Source organism: Triticum aestivum, chromosome 1B (assembly GCF_018294505.1).
Source record: "Triticum aestivum cultivar Chinese Spring chromosome 1B, IWGSC CS RefSeq v2.1, whole genome shotgun sequence".
NCBI lineage: Eukaryota > Viridiplantae > Streptophyta > Magnoliopsida > Poales > Poaceae > Triticum > Triticum aestivum.
Genome location: NC_057795.1, coordinates 23,086,731 through 23,107,377, shown reverse-complemented (window position 1 = coordinate 23,107,377; position 20,647 = coordinate 23,086,731).

The following is a 20,647-nucleotide window of genomic DNA, read 5'->3' as shown; positions in this document are numbered from 1 at the left end:
TAAAACGAAAAATAATAATCACAAGACATGTACACATGGAGCAACGTGCATGGTGTAGATCTCAACATGTGATCAGCTTGGTAGCATGAATGAATCTGTATAGTATGTTTATAGCTGACAGATGAAGGTGCGTGGTTGCTACCTCTAGGGTCCCTGGGTGCTTATAAATAACAAACCTGGCTATGCATTTTCATATGCACACCACTTACGCTTAGTATTGATCTTGATACATTCTTCTCCAACATGGCTCCTGTTGGTTCATCCACTCTCGCTCACGCCCTCAAAGTGGCCACCATTGCCGCTGTCCTCGCCACGCTGGTCCTGCCTTCCTTGGGGCGCTGTCCGTCGGTGGGCCAAGAAGAACTAGTAACAGCACCAGCGCCGGCGATGCGGTGCAGCGAATGTGGCCCGCACTGCACGGAGATGTGCAGAGTCTCCGTTCCCCCGAAGTGTAGCCGGGACTGCGACGTCCCCAGCTGTGAGGATTGCCGGTCCGCCGCGATCCGCGACTGCAGGGCCAGGTGCAAAGACGGGGGCTGCGATTGTGATGGCTACGCGACCCAGTCATGCACAGGCTCTTGCTTCGGCAGTTCTTCATGCGCGGACTGCATGAGGCTAACTGGTAAGCAGTGCACGAGTGACTGCAACAGCAAGTGCGCTGCCACCTGTGTGTGAAGAATATCAAGTAGAAAGGCAAATGGTTTGGTTCAGCCTCTTGGTATGTATCCGTACCATATACATATGGTATGGATGCTGCTATGATTGTCATAAAGTTGTACCTTTTATTCCTGTCAAATAAAGAAGTTGTATCTTTTCTTTACTCCTTGTCATAAAATATTTGGCAAAGATAACTTGACGGTAATTTCCATTTGAAATCACAACGCGTCTGTAATGAGATATATTTGTAAAGTTTAGCATATTCAGTTTTCTGTTTCAGATGCACTCCCTCCGTTGCAAAATAAGGGTTAGTAGTAATGATCTATTTTGACATGGAAAGAGTATTAGATTTAAGACATGAAAAATGATGGTGCTACCGCTGTTGCAACCACTACTGCCACTACTAGCGCTACCACTACCAATACGACTACGGTCATCATCATCACCACCGCTACTTAAATTTTCATGAAACAAATTATTCAAGATTAATCTATTTGTAACAGCACCTGCGGCTCTCACCACTTGTGTAATGTGAAATCACTCCAACCAAAAAAACCATATCTCTTTATTTTGTTTTAGTTTTTGTAAGTGGTCCGAAACTAATATTCAAATAGAATGGCCACATGGTTCCGCAGTCTAATCACATGACTGAAAAGAGCTAGAGCTTAATTTGCATATTTTATTAGTTCCCATGATACCACTTAGCAATTTGGGGAAGGAAACTTGCCCAACCTCCCGAGACGCTCCTGTGAAACTTTGAACGCGCACCCATCTGCCACCAAAAGAACCGGCGGCCACCACCAAAACCCTTGCTGCCGCGAGGGGAGGACATCCAATGGCGGACGGCGGCGGCGGCAGGGTGCTGCCCGTATGCCATCTCTCCCCTCCCAACCTTTTGTAGCTTCTATGCCCGTTCGTCATCATGATCAGATCCAAATCTAGTGGCCAGATCCCTTTTCATCGTAACCTTAGCATTATCCATGAGAGGCCAACTTGATCCTATAGCCCATCACTAGGGCCATCTGCATATGAGCGTTGTGCTGGAGATTGTTCCCACTCGCATTTGGTGGTCGGTCGCGTACGACCAGATCTGGCAGCAATTGGTTGAGCTAGTTGCCCATGATGGTCAGAGGGGGGCTACCATGCCATGATGTTGAAGCCTTGCGATGGATGATGGCGTGTAGTCATTGCTTGTCCCTATGGTGACAACTTCGGGCTATGGTGATGGCCTCGCTGCGGGTTTTGATGACAATCGAAAGGCCTTCGTGAGGATTCCTCCATTTGAATCTGGTGGTTGATTATGGCGATGTGATGCATACTAAGGACATCGGTCTAATGCAAAGGAATGTTCGTGCAGCGCTAGCGGTCGCAGGCGTAGTGTTGGAGCTAATCTTACCCTGAAGCACCACTTAACAATGGAGTAAATTTTTCAAGCAACTATGCATTAAATAAATACGTGTTTCTTAGCTTGTAACTAGTATTACACAACATAATAGAAGTTGATTTATAAAAACAAAATGCAACACTGAAGCTGCTTAATATAATGCTAAAAACAACAAAATTGCTTGAAAAGGTTAAGTAACCTACACTATAAAAACTAGAATTAAATTTTCAAGTAGAAGTGTAAAAAAACTAAAATTCCCAAATCAAAATACTTAAATTGGCTAATTTTTTATAAATTACCTTTAGTACATTCTTTTCCTTCGGGCCATGAAATAGTCAACCACTTGAACATTGGTGACCTTTTCATCTCTTCTTTTTCCTCATAACAGATAATATGTCTCCTTGTGTGCACCTTTTTTTTGCAAAGCCCGTTGATTGTTGTTATGTTGGAAAAGCTATCATATGTGCGCACATCAACAATATAGAGCCAAAGATCCTTATGTAGACACCTCAAATCCCTGGAATCAAAATTCTGAGGGTGTAGTTTAGGCAAACTCATGAGAAATTGAAATCATGAAATGAGTCTCTTGGAGTGAAAGCCGCTGACAGAAACAAGAAAATTAGAGGATGTCTCACTAAAGCGGAAATGCCAAACGGAGACCAAGCTCCAGAAGGCCTTTATTTGAAAATTTCAAAATTCAAACTTTTCAGTTTCAAAAAAAATCTGAAAATAAATACACATATATCTAGGTACGTAATCTACATGTGTGCAAATTTTCAGATCGAAATATATTAAAACGTGAGCTACACAAAAAAGACAAATCTGGGGCTTTTTTTTGACGGGAAAGCTTACTTTATTAATCAAAGGACGGATATATCGTCTGCCAGTAGAATCACAATGAAATCAGGAGGGGCCTAAATCCAACGAGATGGATTATTAGCACGTCCCGATCTAGCCAGCTCATGAGCTACATAATTTGACTCTCTAATACAATGCTCAATAGTAAACCTCCCCAAATCTACTAGATAACTACGACATTCATCAAGAACCGGCGCTGCCACCATAGAATAACCTTCATTGAATCTAAGTGCATTCACCACCGTGATATTATCTGATCTCACCACAAAGTTATTGCATCCCGTATCTCTTACTAGCATCAGTCCTTCAAGCAGAGCTGTCGCTTCTGCCGTGAACACATCAGCTACATGTTCTAATCTCGCCGTGGACGCCGACATGAAAGATCCTCGGTGATCACGGATGACAGCACCACAAGACCCAGCATAATCACCCTCTTTGAATGAAGCATCGACATTAAGGACAAGCTGTCCTGCTAGGAATGTCGGCCACCTGTTGATCTTGGGTGTAGATTTAGCTTGTGCTCCGCGCACATAATTAATCGCTAGGGCAACCACCGCCGGCGCTGTTCGTTCTAGAGTCAATATTTCTTCCCCTCGCACGAATTGTCTTCTTTGCCACCATAAGAACCAACAAACTGTTGATATGAGCTCTGGTAGCTTGACCAATCCACAATATTGTCGTCGATAAGAATCATCACATAAAAGGAACTCCAAGACTGCTGAACCTGCTCGATCAGCCAATGAGGCAAAGTTAATATCTGTTGTGATTCCCAAAGCTTCCCAAACTGCTTGCGCCCTTGCACACTTGAACAACATATGGGCTAAGTCCTCTGCACCATCTGTACAGTATGGGCATTGGGACAAGTTTCCAACATGGCGATTCATAAGAGTACTCCGGCATGGGATGGCATTGTACAAGCATCTCCAGATATAAATTTTAACTTTCACTGGCACTCTCAAACTCCACAACTTCTTCCAAACTGTATGGGGTGCCATGGAGAAGCGGGCCAGACCGATCTCATTTGTATCATAATTCGCTTCCACTACTTATAATAGGCAGAGCGTACTGAAAAAACGCCGCTCCTCGTGAGATGCCATGCAACATAGTCCTTTGCCTCAACATGGAATAATGGGATTTGTAGTATACGCTCAACATCAATGTGCCAGAAATTCTCCCGGATTAACATCTCATCCCATTATCCCGTGATTGGGTCAATTAATGCATTCACTTTAGTAAGTACTTAGTTCCCCCTTACTGTTAAAACTTTTTTGGAGGCACTGTTCGGGATCCAACAGTCATCCCATGTATTAATCTTTTCTCCATTGCCTACTCTCCAAATGTAACCCTTCTTGAACGTTTGAATTCCAGACCAAATGCTTTGCCACACATAGGACGACCCCTTCTTCAGTTGACAATTCAGAATATCTCCTGTAGGGTAGTACTTGGCTCTCAGAACCCCTGCACATAATGAACCAAAGTTCTCAATTAGTCTCCAACACTGCTTTGCCAACATTGCCAAGTTAAAGCAATGAATATCCCGGAATCCCATACCTCCTCTCTCCTTCGGAATACACATCTTTCACCATGCAAACCGATGCATCCTTCGTTGGTCCTCCTCATCACCCCACCAGTATTGCGACATTGCATCAGTGATTCCCTTGCAAATTTTCTTCGGGAATTTAAATACACCCATCGCATAAGTTGGGATGGCTTGGGCCACCGCTTTCAGCAAAGCCTCTTTGCCGGGCTTCTTAGCATATGTACTGTTCATCTTTAAAGTCCATGATTTTGTTTTTTTTGTACAGCTCGCAATTCAAGGTATTCATTCTGAAATTTTTCACACATAAATTTTACATCCTTGCATACATGTGTAATTTTTTTAGAATTCTTTGAAACTGAAATTTATGAATTTTGAATTTTTCAAAATAAAGGGCTCCATGGAGCTTGGTCTCCAAAATGCCTTAATTTCCCTAAAGCTACTGTCAAACGTGCTCTTAAACAGAATAGTGTAGCCAACTGACACACCCTACGTTGAGATGGTGTTTTTTGTACATTCTTGAAAGGACCCCAACTTTTGCCAGCAGGTGGGCATGCCCATGGTAGACATCCATGCCATGTTTGAAAGAAAAAAGTATTTAAAATAATGATTTAAATAAGTACTTAATTTTTTTTAACATAACTAATAAATATAAAAGGGAAGAAATTATAATTTAGTTTACTTAAAAGCATTGAATAAATATTAGAATGAAAAAGGAAGAAAAATGAATGAACAAAAAAGAGAAGACAAACGAAAAGGGAAGATCAAACACTTAGGCCTTGGCCAAACTAGGAGATGGCATCGCTCCCATCGGGCGAATGTTGGGCTGCCCAAGCGCAAACAGATTTGAGATAAGTTCATCGATTTTGAGAAAAAACTGATAAGGAATTCGAAAATTTTGAAAACAACTTCACTACAAAAGTAACAAAAAAGCGTTCCTGTTTTCGGAAACTCAGCTTCCAAGCCGTATTTTTTTATTTTGGGAACCTTCTATGAGGGTCTCTCCTATTTTCTTTTTGATGTTTCTTTTTCTTTGAGTTTTCCTTTTTTTATGGTTTCTATTTTTTACAAACTAAAAAATTTAGAACTTCAAAATTTTGTTTGGAATTATGAAATATTTCATTTTTTTCACATTATGATTATTTTTGAACAATTATTCATATTTTCTAAAAAATAATTTCATTTTTTTGATATTTATTAATCAATGTTCAGAATTTTTCAAGTTTTGTTCATACGTATTAGTAAATGTTAAAAAAATCAAAAAATATTCACAATTCAAAAAAAGTTAGTAAATTCAGGAAAAAATTTATGTTTTCAAATTTTGTTCGGAGTTTCAATAGGTGTTCGCATTTTTGAAAATAAATTCAGAAATCCAAAAAATGTTCATTTTTCCAAATTTTGCTCAAAGTTTTAAAAAATATCCCTGTTTTCAAAATTTGGTCATAAGTTTAAAAATTCACTAATATGAGATGGTTCATAAAAATAGGAAAGAGTTTGTGGATTTGAAAAACATTAATGCATTTGTAATAAAGTTTAGGGCTTTGAAAAAAGTTTGGGAATTTAAGAAAATGTTTACGTGGAAAAAATGTTCATGGATTTGAAACAATGTTCACGAATCTAGAAAGTTTAAGAATTTAAGATAAGTTGACTATTTAAATAAAAGTTTGTGAATTTTTAAAAAGTGAATATGAAAAAACAGAAGAAAGAACGGCCATGGAATGCATTGTGCTTTGTCGCACATCAACGACAAGAAGTAGTAATAAAGCACAACAGTTGAGTTTTCCCGGTTGGTTACTATGGTTTGAATGAAACAAGGAGGTTTGCGGTTTGAATCCTACGTCCCTTTCACCACTTTTTTATTTTCTTAAAAGCAAATGAGCTGAGCCCATTATGCAGAGAGGGGGGGGGGGGGGTAACGTACGGCATGTGTTCCAGCGGGTGACCTACCATACATATGAAAGTGGGTACGATTTGCCAAAGGTTCATATTATACGTTTAGTTAGGAGGCTGTACCGATACGAGGCTCTCAAGATTAACATGTTGTATTAGCTGCTCAACTAGTTGTTCGGGAATTTTTCGCTTTTTTGTAGTGCAAGATCACTCCATCAAAACATATTATTTCTCGCAAATAAATCAATAACATAGAAGTTTTCCTTTAGTTTATTTTTGAAGTGTAGATGCTTTTTTTTTGCATGGCATTTTTGCACGAGTTGAATGCCTAGCTGGATACATACATCATTGTGAGGGGCTCCCTTTGCCTAACCAGCCCATCATCAGTTGAGGTGAGATTAATCTCTGCCTACGACCAAATATCAACTAATGTGTTTTTAATGGAGCACAACCGAGCCAGATGGCGTCCCCTACGGTTCCATCATGACTTATAGATGGTCAACAAATGGGATCTCATATAGATGTTCATTTTTTACATGCCGTCCAACTAGAGCTTTTCAGCCTAAATTTTGATGAAATCATTTCATTGTCAAAAATTAAGATGGTTGAACGGATCTAGTTGTATAGGCCAATTTGCCTCCTTAATGCTTAGCTACAAAGTTTTCACTAAAATAGAGACTAGCATGCTCAATGGTGTAGCCGATCATGTGGCCTGACCTTCTCAAATGATCTCCAGGTAGGGCTGGAAAAAAAGCTCGAAGCTCGTGAGCTAAACGAGTAGCTCGTGACTCGGCTCGAATCGACTCGAACTCGAAGAATAACGAGCCGAGCTGAGGTTTAGTTTAAGATCGTTTACAGACCAAGTTAAACGAGTCGATCTCACGAGTACTCGTGTAACTCGTTAGGCTCGGTAAAAAATAGTGTTTTTTAGGGGTAGTAAAATACATCCACTAAACACCTTGTGTCCCAGCACAAGGCCCAGCCGCTCAAGGCCGAGCCACCCAGGAGACTCACACAGACATGACCACATATGCACATGCTAAATTCTCATTTAATATTTTTATCGTATCTGTAAGGTATGATGTTCATATCTTTAACGAGCTTAACAAGCTAAACGAGCCAGCTCGAGAGTTATACGAGTCGAGTCAATCTTGAATTTGAGCTCATTATAGTAACGAGTCGAGTCGAGCTAGCTCGTTAATGAACGAGCTTTAGCGAGTCGAGTCGAGCTGGCTCGACTCGGCTCAAATTCCACCCCTATCTCCAGGCGTGGGAGTAACATCCACAATAGGGTACTTATCTTTCATGAGGTCGAGCACAAGTTGCACCAAAAACCATGAATGGGGAAATTTTCAAAGTCCACTTTTGAAAAATCCCATGACGAAGTCTGATGGTATTTTTCTTCAGCAAACCATAGGAGTGACGGGATTCTTCGAGAAATGGTGTACGTAGGTCAAGGATGTTTATCTCTAGCAGTAGTTTGGCTATAAAAGTCAATGATAAGTTGATCATTACTTTTGAGACGAAAAAAGGACTCCATCAGTTTGGCTACAAAAGCTACTTGTTGATGATAGCTTCTTGGTCTTCCGACATGTGATTCTGATGTTGAATTCTAGACCTCTCTTTGTGTCCTTGCTCGGAGTTGTATATGTGTTGTCTTTAGAAATACTATACGTCCATTAATAACCTCCCTCCTCTGCTAGTGTTGCCATGTATGTGGATGTAACATCACCGGTTCAGCATTCATCTTTGCTTTGTAACCTTTGTATTTGGTGCTTTTGTGTTTTTTGTATTCTGGTGTCGGCAAGATGTATTGCCCTCGGGCTGTATAGTTTTTTATATGGTTTCCCGCATAAATTGGATCATCGGGTTTGACCCGGTTTCCGACATAAACTTGCTCATTTCTTGTTAGTTGAGTTTAATACACAGGTGGGGATTCCTGTGTATACCGGTACTCAGAAGTACTAGAAAAGAAAAACTGGAGGTACTGGACTTATGATGTGACCATTGAGAAGCAAACCGTGACGAGTCGGAAGTGCTGATGAAAATGTAGTGATTGGAAGTGTCGTGCTATATAGAATGTTTGCAAAATGGAATATTAGGTTTGAAAGTTCTGGAACAAATGGACCGGTGGTACCATACAATTGAACTTGGTTTTGATCTCAAAGTATGAATAACCCTAAGTGGTTAGGTAGTACCGGAAGAAAATCTTCAAAAGTACCGAGGCTTAGTGAGATTCATACAGAAATGGTCAGCGTGTGGATTATGGGATTGATTTTAATATGGCGTGAGAGGGGTGGCGGAGTGGCCTGGACAGAGGAATTGGGTGAGGGGGCTGCGATGGCGGCACGGGAAGCGGTCGGGCGAGCGAGCACGCACCCAAGCTTGCAAACACACGGCTATATATGCCTCTAGCACCAATATGCCTCTAGCTACCTTGCTAGAAATGTGTACGTGCCATCGTTGAGGAAAAACATATAGGGTAAGTATGGCTCTGCATCAATGCATGTCTCATGCCACCAATGGACCTTCACGTGCATATGTCGAGGAAAAACATATATGCCTCATGTATCTTAACTCATGTATCAGCAGGCAAAAAACAAGTTCCAGTCAATGGACCTTCACGTGGCACCAATATCTGAAATGGCAAGGGCGAGACAGTTCCATCTCTCATGTCGTAGACGTTAGAGCAGAGGGCCCTGGTCCTTGCATCGAAATGGTCCCGTTCGTTTAGAAAGTAGATACAATCCTGTCGAGCTCCGACGTTTGGGTTGTCACCCGCTGGAAGGGACTCGGAGCAGCCTTCTCTAAGAAAGAGAGCCCGTCTCATCAGTGTATTGACATTTCTCCAGTATCCTCCGCAACTGCCCAATTCCGCTGCCCCGAAGACCTTGAAGCAAGTCCACACGATCACCGGGCCCGGGGGCACGGTGAAGAGCTCCGTCTTTTGTTTCACCATCAACAACCTATCTTCAGATGCAACCAGGTAGTGGTGAAGGCCGGCAACGTTCCAGTCATCCACGTCATCTTTCCGCATGGTGACCCTGGCGTAAATGTCCCTGGTGTAAAGCGTAGAGGGTACACACTCCCAAAAATCGTGGTGAGGACGTAGAGCTTGTCTTGAAAGAGCGCGATGTCGCATACAGAAAAATAAGTATCTTGAGGGGGTCTCCACCGCCATTCCACGTTTGTCGATTGGGGCCGGCGGATAGAGATGGTGATGTTGGGTCGGGATCTTGTCCGGACAGCAATGGCGTGGTCAGACATCACCACCACCTTGCGGATGTTGTCGGTGTCAACCAGGATGCCGGGCTGAGTAGAGAGAGATTTGAGGTTGATGCTCCGAGGGGCCATCATCTCCCGAGAGAGTGGGTTCACCAGCAAGCACCCGTCGTCGCTGCGGACAAGGAAGAGTGTGCTGCCTATGGAGACACGATGAGCGACGTCGTCATTCGGGAGGAGGACGCGGTGGTGGACCTTGCCATTGAGGAGGCTGAGGAAGGAGCCGTCTCGGAGAGCGAGCCAAGGGAGCATGGCTGGCAGAGGAGCCTGCAGGCGTGCGCCGACGCGCCACGGGTAGCAGACGGCGCGCAAGTGGATGCGGTCGGCGTGGGACGGCATGCCCTGGAGCATGAGGCCCAATAGCTCCGACGGGAGGTCCTGGCATGGGCGGCGGCCACCTTTACTCGGCGGCGCCAGTACCTCCATCGCCCTTATGTCTTGCCCTAGATGGGTCTAATCACTCATCTTATTTCGTGATTGACTTACTGGGTCCAGTCAAGCACGTTCGAACGACTTACGGTAGGATTGTTTCTATCGGACGGATAGATATTTAAAGAAAGGTCAGTGCTACAAATCAGCCTGCTGACACCAGCGTGGGATCAGCCGCCTCCAACTTGCTTATGACCCTTGGATGAAAACTCCAACTTGCTCTTTTCTTTCACGTCTCCCAACCGCATGCATGGCCACGTCACATCCGATGATTTTCTTTTCATCTCGCTCATTCCACACATCCGATGCAACTAGACGCCAACGTAGCATCCTCCCATGGCTTTGCATGCTGCAGCACAACACCCTCTGCGCTGTTAATGGCAAAATGTTCAGAAGAGAAATGATAGTCGCCGCTGCAGCGACCCGAGCAACGGTGAAGTGACTGCTATGTACGAGGGATAATGCACTGCAAGCCAAGACGACGGTGTTGTGAGGGGCGGTCTGGCTGCTACGGGCGTACTACTGTGATACCGCGGGCAGTGCTGCAATGCCGGACAGTGGTCTCCGCGACATCCTACTGCTTCAGCGACCGCGGCGATGTTATGAGGCTTCCTGCGATGGCCATGGTGATGACGCGACCACGTGCTTCGAACGTCTATGATGTACTTCGACAGCCACGGCGATGCTGCTACGACATCTGACTGCTTTTTGATGATGCTGCGACGACGACATGCTCGAACACCCTGGTGTGCTTTGACGGCCGAGACAATGATTTGACGAAATGCTTCAACGGTTGCAGTGATGTTACGAGGCGTGATGCCGACCACGGCGATGGCGCGACGGCATCTCGACTGCTTCGATGATGCTGCGGTGGCCACGGCGTTGGCACACCGACATGTTTTGAACACCCCACGGCGTGCTTCGACTACCGCGGCAATGCTTTGACAGGCGCGGTGATGCTATGAGGCGTGCTTCCATGACCGCAGCGATGGCGCAACGTCATTTTTCTATCGCCCGTGTCGTGCTTCGACCACCGTGATGATGATGTGACAATATGATTTGATAGCAGCGGTGATCCTGTGACGGTGGTCTTAGAATATTGAGGACGAGGTTGCGACGCGATGCTTCCACAACTGCGAGTCCGCGACGTTGGTACACCCGACTCCTTCGACGATGTCGCAATGACGTGTTTCACGGCCGTGGCAGTGTTACAATGACCGGCATGGCTGCTCCGATCATGTTGCGACGTCCACGGCGATGCGTCAACAGAGGTCGGCTGCTCACATGCTGTCGCGATGGCATGCTTCGAAGACGGCGGCAGTGTCAAGGACCCTACTCTGACCATTAATTAGCCACCTTGTTCGATGAGAGTTTGCTAGTACCAAATGAAAGCAACGGCCATGACCAGCGTCGAGAAAGATGGTGTTCTAGTATTTGAACGATCACTTGTATCGTTACCTAGCAAAGCACCGTGTGTGGTACGTGTAAAAAGAACGTTTGAAATAGGCAGTCGATGGACTTGGCTGCCTTCGTGCGTGTGGGAGACAGGGCGCTCGTGCCACACGATCGCGTGGGATCGGACGGCTTCGGATGCGGTTGACAAACACAAGAAATCATCCAACTTATTTAAAACGTTTTCCTTAAAGAAAACACTGGTTCTCCTTTTAAATCTGACATAGAACATGTCCAGGCTCCGTCTTGCAGCGCATTCAGGACTATCGGCGAGGCCCTTTCCACGGCCCGCCGGTATCAATGTTCTGCTGCTCTCGTCCACATCTTCAGGATCCACACCGCTCGGCTCCTCTTTCCCAAGCTGCGCCGAAGACGATATTTATGGGACGCGGACTATTAGTCAGAGCTTAACAATGCAACCTTGCCGCCTTTCCTAATCCTTTTCATAAATATCGTCTTTTGCAGCTCGGGATGCATAGTTCGACTCTGACTAGTAGTCCGCGTCTTGAGAGATGACGTTGAGGATGTAGGCGGACATGGACATGCAGGAGCCCCATTCATCTGGGCCGCTAACATCAGCCAAGGCTGGTTGTAGTGGGGAGTCTCGTAAGCTTCTTAACTTCTTTGTATTGTGAGAATATTTTAGATAATATGTCTTAAATTATCACATTAGTTCTTAATGTGTTGTCATCCGTGCAATTACAGAACAGAAGGAGGGGGAGAGATAGAGGACAGGAAGCAGGATAAGCGTCCACATGGATGGGGTGCGTGATGGACCTAGGTGTGTGAGAGGGAAAATAATGAAAGAGGGTCTGTGATTTTCTTTCTCCTGTTGCAATGGACATGTTTGCTAGTGTTACTAGAAAACCAGTATTCCCAAATGTGTGGCGTGGCTAAATTTACATATGGCACAAACTTTGTTATCATCATTGCTGCCCAGGTCTGGCATCAATGGATCAAGCAGGCAGATGAGCGAGACAATCGGCTGGTCAGTGGGAGGCATGCAGAAAACCAAGTATCATAGTTCATTTGCCATGCTACTTTTTATTAAAAAATATTACATCCACATCACATATGATTTCTTCTAACGAAAGGTCAATTTGTTGGGAGCAGAGGGAGAAGAGGGGCTGATTTTTTGCATATTCCAAGGCAAATATCTTGTGTCCTATAGCACAAATTCGTCACAAGGCAACAATATCCACCAACGTCTTTGTCGTAGATGCACAACCCGCCTGGTAAATTGATCTTATCATTATCCATGCCGTCGATGAGTCGACCTACGGAAAAATGTACAGACAACCGATTGCAATTAGTCTGATTTCACGTTAATTAATAAAGAAAAGCAGATGCCACAAGAAGAAAACGTAGTCTTCATGCTCTAACGAAATACCTACTCCCAACAGAAATAGGAAATTGAATTATGATTCGAGCACAATTAACCTATGCATGCACATACTGTAAAGAGAGATTGTCGAAATTAGAGTTGTGTATCGAACGCTTACATTGTGTTGTAGTAGCCAGGCATACGATAAGAAGTTGAGAAAGTAGGACTGGCGCAGTAATGTACTTGGCCATCAAGATAATCTGATGCAACAGTGGTACTTATTTGTGCTTATTAACAGGATCGAGATTTCCCCTAAAGAAACAGAATCGAGAATGATTGGAGAGTATGTGTTGTAAGCAAAACTGCAAGATGATTTGTCCATCAACAAATACACAATCCTGTATATATAGACACCCAGTGAGAGATCTAGGGTCCATTGTAAAAGGATCAAGCAACAATTGTCCGGGCAGGATTTGCATAAACCATTCCATAATTTGGACAGATTTCTAAAATAAGGTGGCTAAAAGTTATTGTCATTAGGATTGATTAAAGATTCTCCTAAAATAGGCTTCTATCATTATTTTATGCCAATTTTTGTCCCTTTTGAATGCAGGTCGTCAAGTTATTATTAGTTAGATTATCACCTTCTAATTTCAAATGAGTTTCCAAATTGTACTCTCTTTTTTGAAACAGATGCAAGTTGCTATCTGGAGGATTATCTATCTGTAACGGGAGTTCAAGATTCTAGCTACATATGCATCCATGGACTGGAGGTGCTTACACTAGACCATTTGTTGGGTTTTGAGACGTGGTGGGGAACAAATGGGAGTTAAGAAAAGCATATAATATTTCTTGTGCTTTGGAAGTTGTTTATTAGTAATTGTGGAAAGTTGGTAGCATTACCTGAGGCACCATTGCTGCAAGGGCAGTGTGATGAAGGTAGTTATACATTGCTGCAAGGGCATTGTGGAAAGTTGGTAGCGTTTCCTGCCCTAAAGATGCTCAAAATGGAAAATTTGGAGAGCTTTCAGAGATGGGATGCTGTTGAAGAGACTCAAGGAGAACACATATTGTTTCCTCAGCCGAAGGAAGTATCAATTGGGAAATGCCCAAAGCTGACAGCGTTACCTGAAGCACCATTGCTTCAAGAACCACGTAGTGTGCTTGAATTGGAAGACTTGAAGAGTTTCTAGAAATGGGATGCTTCACTGAAGGAGAACAATATTATTTCCTCAGCTTGAGAAACTATCAATTCAGAAATGCCCAAAACTAGTAGATTTACCTGAAGCACCAAAACCCAGTGTACTAGAAATTAAAGATGACAAGTACGAAATCTTCCACTGTGTAGACAGGTATTTGTCTTCATTGATCAATCTGACACACTGAGGCTAGAACACACAGAAACAACACCAGAGGTTGAAGGCAGTTCAATTGTACGGGTGGACAGCAAGGAGAAATGAAACCAGAAATCCCATCTTACAATTTTGAAGCTAAGATTGGAGCAGGTTCACTACAAGCATGGGGCTGTTTTGTACATCTTTGAGAGCTGGTAATTAACATATGTGATGTGCTCGTCCACTGGCCAGAGAAAGCGTTCCAAAGCCTGGTATCCTTGAGGCGGTTAGGGATTACAAACTGTGAAAATCTGACTGGATATGCAGAAGCTTCTCTTGAGCCATCAGCATCCGGAAGGAGTCGACACCTACCAGGTCTGGAGTCTCTTCATTTACGGTGTTGTGTAAGTTTGGTAGAGATGTTCAACATTGCGGCATCTCTCAGGAGCATGAGTCCATATTCGGCAAGCAGCAGGGCATGGCAGATTTAGTCCAAGGGTCTTCTTGCAGTGAGGCAATCGTGCGTGCAGCTGTATCAGAGTTGCCATCTACACCCATGAATCACTTTTCTCCATACCTAGAATCTCTATATTTAGGTGGATGTCAAAGCTTACAAGCAGTTCTATATCTACCTCCATGCCTGACAGCCATACTTCTTCCTGACTACAGCCGTACTTCTTACTGACTGCAATAGTATTCAAGTGGTATCATGTCAGCTGGGTGGGAGTAAATTGCTGAAAAGCACCATATATGTGGCTAGGGTACTCCAAAACTACCTCATTTGACAAAAAATACAGAAGACCACCCCTTCTTCGGCAAGTGAATAATAGATTGCACTGATTCGAAATTAAGCTGCATCTAACCCAAAACCGACCGGTCAGGCCCACCTGTCGGGGCCACATGGCATTTACAAACGGGGCAAGGAGATGGACGTTAGCCAGAGAAGGGTGTGGCCGTGGCCCACCTATTGTGCAGCGGCAGCCGGAGGAGGAAGAGCATTGGTGGTGGCACAAGGACAGCGACAGCACCGGGCGTCGGGGCGGGAAGACGGCCAGTCGCAGTATGGGGTGCGGGGCGGCCGCGTCCTAGGCCGTAGCCATCGATTTGGTCAGAGCCGAGCTCCCGCCCATCGCCGTAGCAGTCGATCTGGTTGGAGCCGAGCTCCCGCCCATGGCCGTAGCAATCGATTTGGTCAGAGCTTAGCTCCCGCCCATGGCCGCCCGTGGCCATGGGAGCCCGCTCCCCTCACTTGTACTCACACTTGTGCGAGCCCCGCGCACACATGCACCAATCTCGTACCCGCATACCCGCTCGAGGCAAGCTACAGTTGGCATCGGCCACAAACCATGCTCGTCGGCGACCTCGTGTGCGCGTCCTCGAGCGGAGCTCCGACTCCCCCTGTGGAGCGTCGTCACCTGGGGTCGGGCTTGTCGGCGATAACCCACAAGTATAGGGGATCAATTGTAGCCTCTTTTGATAAGTAAGAGCGTTGAACCCAACGAGGAGCTAAAGGTAGAACAAATATTCCCTCAAGTTCTATCGACCACCGATACAACTCTACGCACACTTGACGTTCGCTTTACCTAGAACATGTATGAAATTAGAAGTACTTTGTAGGTGTTGTTGGATAGAATTGCAAGATAATAAAGAGCACGTAAATAAAAAGTAGGGGCTGTTTAGATAAATAAGCGATCAAGTTAGTATAGCGAGTGTGGAAAAGTGGTGGTAGGAGTTGTGAAATTGTCCCTAAGCAATTGACTACTTTACTAGACCGATAGCAAGTTTTATGTGGGAGAGGCATAAGCTAACATACTTTCTCTTCTTGGATCATATGCACTTATGATTGGAACACTAGCAAGCATCCGCAACTACTAAAGATTATTAAGGTAAAACCCAACCATAGCATTAAAGTATCAAGTCCTCTTTATTCCGATACGCCACAACCCCCTTACTCGGGTTTATGCTTCTGTCACTCAAGCAACGCACTATAAGAGAATCATGAATGTATTGCAACACCCTACGGGAATCCCTCACGCTTGCGCGACATGGAGGGAACAATAGGATAGCAACATAACCTCAAGCAAATTAAACCAATCATAGCAATTCATCAATTACCGGTAGGACAACGAAAATCTACTCAGACATCATAGGATGGCAACACATCATTGGATAATAATATGAAGCATAAAGCACCATGTTCAAGTAGAGGGTACAACGGGTTGCAGGAGAGTAGACCGCTGAATATAGAGGGGGAAGGTGATGGAGATGTTGGTGAAGATGATGGAGGTGTTGGTGTAGATTGCGGTGATAATGATGGCCCCGGGCGGCGTTCCGGTGCCACCGGAAGCAAGGGGGAGAGAGCCCCCCTTCTTCCTCTTCTTCCTTGACCTTCACCCTAGATGGGAGAAGGGTTTCCCCTCTGGTCCATGGTCTCCATGGCGTGGGAGGGGCGAGAGCCCCTCCGAGATTCGATTTGTCTCTCCGTCTCTCTCTGTTTCTGCGTTCCTGATTCTGCCCTTTCACCGTTTTTTATATTCCCGTAGATCCGTAACTCCGATTGGGTTGTCCTTTGGACACGATTTCTCTCCGGATATTGGATTTCTTGCGGCGAAAGAAGTGCACCAACCGCCTTACGGGGTGGCCACGAGGGTCAGGGGGGCGCCCCCTGCCTTGTGGGCCACTCGAGCATCGTCTCACGTTGATTCTTCTTCCCGAAATTCATAAATATTTCAAAAAAATCTCCATCCGTTTTTATTCCGTTTGGACTCCGTTTGATATTGGTTTTCTGCAAAACATAAAACATGCAACAAACAGGAACTGGCACTGGGCACTGAATCAATATGTTAGTCCCAAAAATAGTATAAAAACTTGCCAAAAGTATATGAAAGTTGAATAATATTGGCATGGAACAATAAAAAATTATAGATACGACGGAGACGTATCAGCATCCCTAAGCTTAATTCCTGCTCGTCCTCGAGTAGGTAAATGATAAAAAAGATAATTTTTGATGTGGAATGCTACCTAGCATAATCTTGATCATGTAATCTAATCATGGCATGAATATTAAGACACGAATGATTCAAAGCAATAGTCTATCATTTGACATAAAAAACAATAATACTTCAAGCATGCCAACCAAGCAATTATGTCTTATCAAATAACATAGCCAAAGAAAGCTTATCCCCACAAAATCATAAAGTTTGTCCATGCTTCATTTTTTTCACACAAAATGCTCCCGTCATGCACAACCCCGATGACAAGCCGAGCAATTGGTTCATACTTTTTAACGCGCTTCAGCCTTTTCAATCCTCACGCAATACATGAGAGCAAGCCATGGATATATCACTATAGGTGGAATAGAGTATGATGGTGGAGGTTGTGTGGAGAAGACAAAAAGGGAGAAAGTCTCACATCGACGCGGCTAATCAACGGGCTATGGAGATGCCCATCAATTGATGTCAATGCGAGGAGTAGGGATTGCCATGCAACGGATGCACTAGAGCTATAAGTGTATGAAAGCTCAAACTGAAAACTAAGTGGGTGTGCATCCAACTTGCTTGCTCATGAAGACCTTGGGCATTTGAGGAAGCCCATCATCGGAATATACAAGCCAAGTTCTATAAAGAAAATTTCCACTAGTATATGAAAGTGATAACTCAAGAGGCTCTCTATATGAAGATCATGGTGCTATTTGAAGCACAAGTGTGGTAAAAGGATAGTAACATTGCCGCTTCTCTTTTTTTCTCTCATTTTTTTCTTTTTTCTTTTTTTGGTGGGATTCTTTGACCTCTTTTTTTTATTTGGGCTTCTTTGGCCTCTTTTATTTTTCATAAAGTCCGGAGTCTCATCCCGACTTGTGGGGGAATCATAGTCTCCATCACCCTTTCCTCACCGAGGCAATGCTGTAATAATGATGGTCATCACACTTTTATCTACTTACAACTTGATATCTAGAACAAATATATGACTCTATATGAATGCCTCCTGTGGTGTACCATGATGTGCAATGATCTAGCGTAGCAACGACATCAAAAAATGGACAAGCCATGAAAACATCATGCTAGCTATCTTACGATCATGGAAAGCAATATGACAATTGTCGGTGTCAAAATCAGAGGATCTCGGGTAGGGGGTCCCAAACTGTGCGTCTAGGCGGATGGTAACAGGAGACAAGGGACACGATGTTTTACCCAGGTTCGGGCCCTCTCGATGGAGGTAAAACGCTACGTCCTGCTTGATTAATATTGATGATGTGTGTTACAAGAGTGGATTTACCACGAGATCAAGGAGGATAAACCCTAGAAGCTAGCCTATGGTATGATTGTTGTTCGTCCTATGGACTAAAGCCATCCGGTTTATATAGACACCGGAGAGGGCTAGGGTTACACAAAGTCGGTTACAAAGGTAAGAGATCAACATATCCGTATCGCCGAGCTTGCCTTCCACGCCAAGGAAAGTCCCATCCGGACACGGGACGAAGTCTTCAGTCTTGTATCTTCATAGTCTTGGAGTCCGGCCGATGATGATAGTTCGGCTATCCGGACACCCCCTAGTCCGGGAATCCCTCAGTAGCCCCGAGACCAGGCTTCAGCGACGACGAGTCCGGCGCGTATATTGTCTTCGGTGTTGCAAGGCGGGTTCTCCTTCAAACTTTACGTTCCTGTCGAATAGTATCCGGCTTCCTTATAAATGTTGCGCTCCTTGGCTTCTACGCCCAATAATGGCCTTCTTCCACGTGTCGTATGAATGCAAAAAGCTAGGGTATTTTTAGATTTTACCCCCTAGCCACGCGAACGAGCCGCCTATAAGAGAGGCGAGGATCTAGATCCAGCTCACACCATCCCCCATTCGCAAGTTCTCATCGAAGCGCTTCTGACAAAAATCCATTCCATCATGAACAGTCGACGCGGCTCCTCCTCTCGCGCTCCCAGCCCTAAGCCAGGAGATTGGGGGAGATGCTCAGTTCCACATAGCGAGCTAGTGGCGCTCCAAACCGAGGGATATCTTCCCCTAGCTTTCATGGTTCCGGTTCGAGCCGGACTGGCCACCTTCAAGGGTGGAAAGCAGGCGGAGGGCATCCCCAACCCTTCCAAAGGAGAGCGGGTATGCTTCGTCCCTTATCTAATAAGGGGGCTCGGATTTCCCATACATCCGTTCCTTCGGGGGCTCCTGGAGTTCTACGGACTCCAGCTTCACCACCTCACACCTGCCTCCATTTTGCACATCGCGGGCTTTGTAGCTCTCTGCGAGCTGTTCCTGGGCATCGAGCCCCATTTCACGCTGTGGAAGAGATTATTTTGCCTTGTACCCCGTTCTTTTGAGGGGTCGATATATCAAGTGGGCGGAGCCGAAATATGGCGCATCGCCGGGACCGGATACCTATCCGGCACCCCGAAGAAGGCGTCCCAAGACTGGCCTTTGGAATGGTTCTACATGGAGGACGCCCCTCTGCCGGATCCAGTTCGGATCGGCCTCCCGGAGTTCAGCAATGCTCCCTTGAAGAAAAGCCTGAGTTGGCGCCCGCGGAGCCCTCAACGGGAGGATGATAGGAGCGTCCATTATCTGATGGGCCGGATTAGGTTACTGGCCCACTCCGGATTGACCATGATTGGAATCATGGCCACGTGCATTATGCGAGGGGTGCAATCTCTCCAATATAGGGGCCACCCTATGTGGTATTTCAACGGGGAAGACAACGCCACCCGTCACGGCCGCAGAGGGCCGAGCTCGGCAGCCGATCTGGCAAAGATCCTGTCTGGCTTGTACAAGGGGGAGGAGGAGGACTTTCTCCGCACAAATCCATTGAGCGGATTCTCCATGAATAACCCTCGGAGCTGGGTAAGCGGACGTTTTATCTACCCGATCCATACTTCCAAAGTCAAGTATTTTACTTTGTGATTTCGGTGCAGGAGGTGCGCCGGGACGTGGAGGGCATACGAAGCCTAACTCCACAGCCCGAGGATCCGGAATGATCCCTTGATCCGACCTCCAAAGAGGATCCGGACATAAAGGTGGAGCTGATTGAAGGGGTGTTCCACCAACTTAGCATGGACAATGCCCTAGTCGCCATTACGGCTGACTACCCCGGTTTGATTCCGGCCTCCCAAGTGACTACGACCGAGGTCTTGACACCATCATTTGATCCATGCTTGATTCTGACCATCCTATACTGATGGTGCATCGCAGGAGGTGCCTTTAAGGCGGGAAGCCGAACCTGCGGTGGCTGACCAGCAAGGGTCAGTCGGCCCAGCAGGCGGAAGAGGAGTGCGACGCAAATCGAAACATCGCCGCAACGGTACGGTGCGCCGTTGTTTTTAAGGGAAGGATCCCTATGAGGTATATTAACGCTCATAACTCTTTCCAGGAGAAAGAGCGCTCGTCGGACAGTGTCCGGAGAGGTTGCCAATCAAGCCTCCGCCAGCCACGCTCCATCGCGTGGTCCGGAAGTGGAGGCGAACACAGGGCAAAAGCCGGATGCTCCTCCGACGGAGGATGCCGAC